This window comes from Salvelinus namaycush, chromosome 37 (genome assembly GCF_016432855.1).
Source record: "Salvelinus namaycush isolate Seneca chromosome 37, SaNama_1.0, whole genome shotgun sequence".
Taxonomy (NCBI): Eukaryota; Metazoa; Chordata; class Actinopteri; order Salmoniformes; family Salmonidae; genus Salvelinus; species Salvelinus namaycush.
In genome coordinates this window covers 733,599-741,321 of record NC_052343.1, presented here as the reverse complement: position 1 = coordinate 741,321, position 7,723 = coordinate 733,599, and positions in this window count along the sequence as shown.

Here is a 7,723-nt window from a genome sequence, read left to right as displayed (position 1 = left end):
TTAATCGGAAGTCAAGATTTCTGGATTGGGCTGCGCTCAGAGTATCCTGCCTTAGCAAATCGCGCTGTTAAGGCAATGATGCTCTTTGCAACCACGTACGCATGTGAGAGTGTATTCTCGGCCCTCACTAGCATGAAAACTAAATACACACACAGATTGTGTGTGGAAAATTATTTAAGACTGAGACTCTCTCCAATATAACCCAACATTGCAGAGTTAGGTGCATCCTTTCAAGCATACCTTTCTCATTAACCTGTGGTGAGTTATTCACAATTTACGATGAACAAATAAGGTTTTATATGTAAGAGGGTTAAATAAAGAGCAAAATTATTGATTATTATTACATTACTATTTGTGCCCTGGTCCTATAAGAGCTCTTTGTCACTTCCCAAAAACTCACACTCATTCTTATGTTTTATAAATGTGTCGTATAGTGTGCGTGGCAGGCTTACAATGATGGCAAAAAACAACATTTGAGAGTGCACTGACCCTGGTGCTAGAGGGGGTATGCAGATGGAGGTTGAATGTTTGAAGGGGTACGGGACTATAAACAGTTTGGGAACCACTGAAGTAAAGGGTGCATCGTGGGGCCATGACTTGCTTGGAAGAAATGCATGACGCGTGGGTGTGCATGACGCGGGGGTGTGCATGGCGCGGGGGTGTGCATGACGCGGGGGTGTGCATGGCGCGGGGGTGTGCATGACGCGGGGGTGTGCATGATGCGAGGGTGTGCATGGCGCGGGGGTGTGCATGACACGGGGGTGTGCATGACGCGGGGGTGTGCATGACGCGGGGGTGTGCATGGCGCGGGGGTGTGCATGACGCGGGGGTGTGCATGGCGCGGGGGTGTGCATGACGCGGGGGTGTGCATGACGCGGGGTGTGATATCGACAACACAAAGTGACGTGTTCTATCACAGCTATTGTCATAGAAAACAATACTAAAAAACAGTACACACATTTGCCAAAATGTTTCTTGTTTTAATGTGCACATCCACTGAAGTAACTAGCAAGCCAGCTAGCTAATGTTATTGCCTTGATAACAAACTGACTACATGTAGCTTGCTAACCTGTGTTTTCAACAATGCTTTCAAACAGAACATGTCGCATAACACTTTCACAAAAAATGTTGAATTGCCATTTAGCAACAATGTATCTTAAGCTAGCTAGCTACTGAACAAACAACGCCAGATCTTGCCAACAAATAGCAATGACACTACAGGTCACAAATCTACTACTGTCATGTATCCAAGCTCTCTCTCGCTCTGCCTGTGCATGTGTCCATGCATGTGTGTGTGAAATGCAGCAGATATGTCCATTGTTAATAGCCTTTGTGGTCATTTAGATGGATGCAGCTAATTTCCAAGCAAACAAAAGAGCAGTGTGGAAAAGCCCAACACACCCATTCAGTCCTAATGATATTTCACTGGCAGCATCATAAAGCTCAATAATCCCCTGACTGGAGGTTAAGTGATGGAATTCATTTGGATGGCCCAGAGGTAATCATGCACAAAACTACATTATTTATCTTTTATGAATTTTCAAAGCTTCTCCTCCTGATGGCCGAAACGCAATTAAAACTGATCAATATGTAATTTAGGCTGTCTGACGGACGTTGTTTTTTTTGGGGGCCTTAATTCTCTGGACACATTCTTTTCCCAACGTGCCTCATGATTACAGTGAATGGCCTACCCATGCACTTTTACAGTGAATAACCTACTCATGCATTTTTACAGTGGAGAGTTAAGCTTAGCTACTGTTCAGTATAGTTTATCTAAAGCAGCAACATGGCCCCTTCACTACAATATGTGTTTTTTTTTCAAATTTGGGGAATTATCAAAGTATTTGTAAAAGTTCGGTTGTGTAGTGCATCCAACAACCAAATAGGAGTAGTACAACATCTTGTAGCGCAAAATGAATATTTTCATTCCTAAAAAGCGTCTGGGGTCAATCAAAGGTCACGTTGCTGACAACTACCTTACAACCTCCGGAGAACATTAGAATATGAAGGCAGACTTGAACAAATAAAATGTGATACATTGGGAAGGCTGTGTCCAAAGAGAGGCGTTTTACAGGACACACGTGTGTGTCTGTCTGTGTTCGCGTGACACTGATGGGCTCTGACATTGACACAACCGTTGGGACAGAGGAGGGGGTGGGAGGGAATAATAGGGGAATTAGAAATGAATGATTCCGCCAGTATGTAAATGGCAATTAAAGGACGAGCTGCGCTTCAGGCTCTCTTCTCTAAACCTCCTCCATTTGTTTGGCTAGAGCTTAACGCACACACACATATGCATACAGAGGCTTTCTGACACACATCCATATGAACATAAAGGAAATAAATCCACAGTGTCCTGGACCAGATCAGATCAATTGTCCATAATGGCAGAAGTGATCATTATGTGTTGCTTTTGTTTGTTCAAATGAAGAGTGAGTGTGTCTGCCATATTGAGCTGAATTAGGGAGTGGAACAGTTGCCCGCGGTCCAGAGCTAGACGAGAGGTGTTCAGCTACATTAATATCACTTTGAAAGCATAATGTAAAGGTTGTTTACCCCCATGCTGTCAGAAAATATATGATGACATAATCCATGTACTCACAAGGCAAATAATCCCAGTGCTAAACCTTTCGAAGTTAGGGTCAACAAGACCAGTCATGTCAAAACTCTAAAACTCTTTTTTTTTTGGAGTCCCAGTAACATAAGGTAGATTTAGGACCATGGACCTAAGCAGTCTTTGTGAAGGCCCATTAGGTGGAGTGAGCATTTAGTCACGCGTGTCACTCAAAGTGTGCCGATTGCTGCAATATTTAGTTGGCAGATGCGTGAAAAGACGGAATTCACAAAATGTCCGAAGAACCATTGACAAAGGGAGTGGAAGAGAAACGTGCTGTCATCTGATGAGGGGCGATGAGCCAGATAGAGAAATGGGAAAACTGTCCTGAGATAGTGCTGGTCAGCGCTGACCTAAACTGTTATGGTCAAAGCTCATTTTAGTCCTGCTGCCTGGTTAAAAAGACTGAAGCGTGTCAAATGGCTAGTCTAGAGAGACAGTGGACAGATGAGATTTAGTTGCCTCAACAATATAAGACATGCTTTAAATATCTGGCATTCTTTGGCTCTGGCATAGTTCACATTATGTGATAAACAATGACTATTCAAAATTGTAGATAACTCCTATGAGTGAGTTGCGCAACTGTAATTCTCTATGTTATCTAGTATGAGACAGGATGAGTTGGCAGCCATCTGGGATCTGTAGAGAAATGCTCCATGTAAAATATCTCCACACACTACACTATTCCCACACTGTATTAAGGGGTGCGTAATAATTAATCCATCATGCTTGTTAATTGTAAATGATGTATGATAGTCATTTGTTTCCTTTGATCCCTGTGCTATTAACAACGTGTAACTGTACAACTAATTGGGATGGGAACACTTCTGAGGTAACTGCACGTAATTAAGCTATCAGCCGAGTAAAAAAATGAACAAGCCTGACAGTTATGACAAATAGCGCCATTGTCGTAATTATGCAATGAAGATCCTTGCGCTTGTCTGAGACAGATTCAGTGACTCTCCCACCTTCAGGATAAAGTAGCCATGTATTATATGACATAATAGTATATTATGAAATATTGTATTACGTAATTACATGGGTCATAAAATAATGTTTTTTTTTATATTTCAAATCTACATCAGAAATAAGCCGTGTCAGACACGTTCCACAAGGAAACGGTCACGCCCTGCTATCTGATTCTCCACTCTTTTTTCTTCTCTTCCAACCAGTTGCCGTGGTAACCGTGTCAAGTGCTTGAGGTCAGGGGTCAAACTGACCAATACGAAGTGAATTACATTTCTCTGAATGATTCCGCCTGAGCTGGCTATTGAAATTGAGCTCCGGCTACTGATGGATACATCTCGTCATTCACAGTTTAAAAGGTACGAGGGGAAAATATAAACATGACACGGGGGCGAGGCTCCTCAAACAAAGGGGGGACTGGATGAGAAAACACACATATAACTACACACATTCTTAAGGACATATACACAAATATCCACAGTTTTATGTAATTTACTGGATACACTGAATGTAAAAAAAGTGTATATTTAAATATATACTGTATACAGTACCAGTCAAAAGTTTGGACACAGCCAGTCATTCAAGGGTTTGTCTTTATTTGTTACTATTTTCTACATTGTAGAATAATAGTGAATACATCAAAACTATGAAATAACACATATGGAATCATGTAGTAACCAAAAAAGTGTTAAACAAATCAAAATATATTTTAGATTTTAGATTCTTCAAAGTAGCCACCCTTTGCCTTGATGAAGGCTTTGCACACTCTTGGCATTCTCTCAACCAGCTTCGTGAGACAGTCACCTGGATTGCATTTCAATTAACAGGTGTGCCTTCTTAAAAGTAAATTTGTGGAATGTCTTTCCTTCTTAATGGGTTTGAGCCAATCAGTTGTGTTGTGACAAGGTAGGGTTGGTATACAGAAGACTGCACTATTTGGTAAAAGACGAAATCAATATTATAGCTAGAACAGCTCAAATAAGCAAGGTCAGTCAATGCAGAACATTTCAAGAACTTTTAAAGTTTCTTCAAGAGCAGTCGCAAAAACCATCAAGCGCTATGATGAAACTGGCTCTCATGAGGACCGCCACAGGAAAGGAAGACCCAGAGTGACCTCTGCTGCAGAGGATAATTTCATTAAAGTTACCAGCCTCAGAAATTGCAGCCCAAATCAATGCTTCACAGAGTTCAAGTAACGGACACATCTCAACATAAACTGTTCAGAGGAGACCGCGGGAATCAAGCCTTCATGACCAAATTGCTGCAAAGAAACCACTAATAAGAAGAGACTTGCTTGGGCCAAGAAACACAAGCAATGGACATTAGACCGGTGGAAATCTGTCCTTTGGTCTGATGAGTCCATATGTGCTATTTCATAGTTTTGATGTCTTCACTATTATTCTACAATGTAGAAAATAGTCAAAATAAAGAAAAAACCCTTGAATGAGTAGGTGTGTCCAAACTTGACTAGTACTGTACATATGACCATATCTGAAAATAGATCTGAATATAGTGTTCTCCAGTGGTCTGTTCCATGTTTTGCAATAGACACGTTCCAAAGACAGCGAGACCGGTTTGGGTCCAGCCTAGTTCAACAGACAGAGTGAACAGACTGCAGTACATTGTGTGTAAGCTGCTAACTAAATACAATTATTCACAATGCAATGTTTAATCATACGTCCATACTAATCATTATTTTTTTCTACAGCAATCACATAACATTCTACTAATTACCATATCCCACAACCTGGTCTAAACTCAGTTTGTAGAAATGTTGCATTATGAATACAATGACAAAAATGTCAACAGATCTACTCTCACATGGATGTCAATTCAACTCCGTAAGATAGAAGGTTGCTCATGGAAGGATGTGTCATTCTCACATGTCTAGTTTAATTCATACTGTAAGTTCATTCTCCATTATTCCAGCTCATAAATGGATCTGGTGACCTTTCAGCGAACATACCACAGTCCTCGATATTGTCGTAGTTATTGGGTTAATTTTTCATCCAATGTGTGCCATCAACCCACTCCCAAACGCCCTCTGCTTTGATGTCATTTAGGCCAATCCAGACACACTTTCATTTAAAAAAAAATCCATATATACTGTACATTTCTGTTCCTCCTTGCTGTTTATGAACATCAGAGCTATGTTCAAATACTCATACTTACATACTGTATACTACATACTTAATGAGTATATACTACATACTATACAGTGCATTATTCAGTATTCAGACACCTTGACTTTTTCCACATTTTGTTACGCTACAGCCTTATTCTAAAATGTCTTAAATAAAACAGAGTCATTATCAATCTACACACAATACCCCATAATGACAACGCAAAAACACGTTTTTAGAAATTTTTGCAAATGTATACAAAATAAAAATCTAAAATATCACATTTACATAAGTGTTCAGACCCTTTACTCAGTACTTTTTCACCTTTGGCAGAGATTACAGCATCGAGTCTTCTTGAGTATGATGCTAAAAGCTTGGCACACTTGTATTTGGGGAGTTTCTCCCGTTATTCGCTGCAGATCCTCTCAAGCTCGGTCAGGTTGGATGGAAAGCGTCGATGTACAGCTATTTTCAGGTCTCTCCAGAGATGTTCGATCGGGATCAAATCTAGGCTCTGGCTGGGCCAGTCAAGGACTTTCATAGACTTCTCCCAAAGCCACACCTGCAATGTCTTGGCTGGGTGCTTAGGCCCGTTGTCCTGTTGGATGGTGAACCTTTGCCATCAGTCTGATGTCCTGAGTGCTCTGGAGCAGGTATTCATCAAGGATCTCTCTGTACTTTGCTCCGTTCATCTTTCCCTCGGTCCTGACTAGTCTCCAAGTCCCCGCCACTGAAAAGCATCACCAAGCTTCACCTTAGGGATGGTGCCAGGTTTCCTCCAGACTAGAAGCTTGGCATTCAGGCCAAATAGTTCAATCTTGGTTTCATCAGAACAGAGAATCTTGGCAAACTCCAAGCAGGCTGACAAGTGCCTTTTACTGAAGAGTGCATCCGTCTGGCCACTCAACCGTAAAGGCCTGATTGGTGGAGTGCTGCAGAGATGGTTGTCCTTCTAGAATTGTTTTTATTTTTTATTTAACCTTTATTTAACTAGCCAAGTCATAAATCCTCTTAAGGCTCGGGGGCAGTGTTCGGAAGTTCAGATGAACGACGTGCCCAAAGTAAACTGCCTGTTACTCAGGCCCAGAAGCTAGGATATGCATATAATTGGATAGAAAACACTCTGAAGTTTCTAAAAACGGTTAAAATAATGTCTGTGAGTATAACAGAACTGATATGGCAGACGAAAACCTGTGGAAAATCCATCCGGAAAATTAGTTTTTGAGGTCACAGGCCATTTCAACGCTAGCTTATGGGAAAAACAAATAGATTGGACCCAGATTGCAGTTCCTATGGCTTCCACTAGATGTCAACAGTCTTTAGAAAGGGTTTATGGGCTTGTTTTTTGAAAAACGAACAAGTAGTTGTAGTTTATCCAAGGTGTCCCTCATTAGAAAAGTAGTCTTGTTGCGCGCGTGATTGAGGTGTGCAGTCTTTGTTATTTATCTTCCCTATTGAACATACTATCCCCGTCTTAAATTTTTGCTTTTATTTAGATATTAGAGTACCTGAGGATTAATTAGAAACATCGTTTGACTTGTTTGGATGAACTTTATCTGTAACGTTTTGGATTCGTTTATATGAACGAGTGGATTACTGAAATCAATGGCGCCAACTAAACAGACCTTTTTGGATATAAAGAGGGACTTTATTGAACAAAACAACCATTCATTGTGTAGCTGGGACCCTTGGGATTTCAAACTGAGGAAGATCTTCAAAGGTAAGTGATTTATTTTATCGCTATTTGTGATTTTGTGACACCTATGCTGGTTTGAAAAAGTATTTTGATGTGGGGCGCTGTCCTCAGATAATTGCATGGTATGCTTTCACCGTAAAGCCTTTTTGAAATCTGACTAAGCGGTTGGATTAACAAGAAGTTAGGCTTTTAAATGATGTAAGACACTTGTATTTTCATGAATGTTTAATATTACAATTGTTGTACTTTGAATTTCTCGCTCTGAAATTTCACCGGAAGTTGTCGTTGTGGCCTGCTAGCGGGACACAGATCCCAAATTCCCAA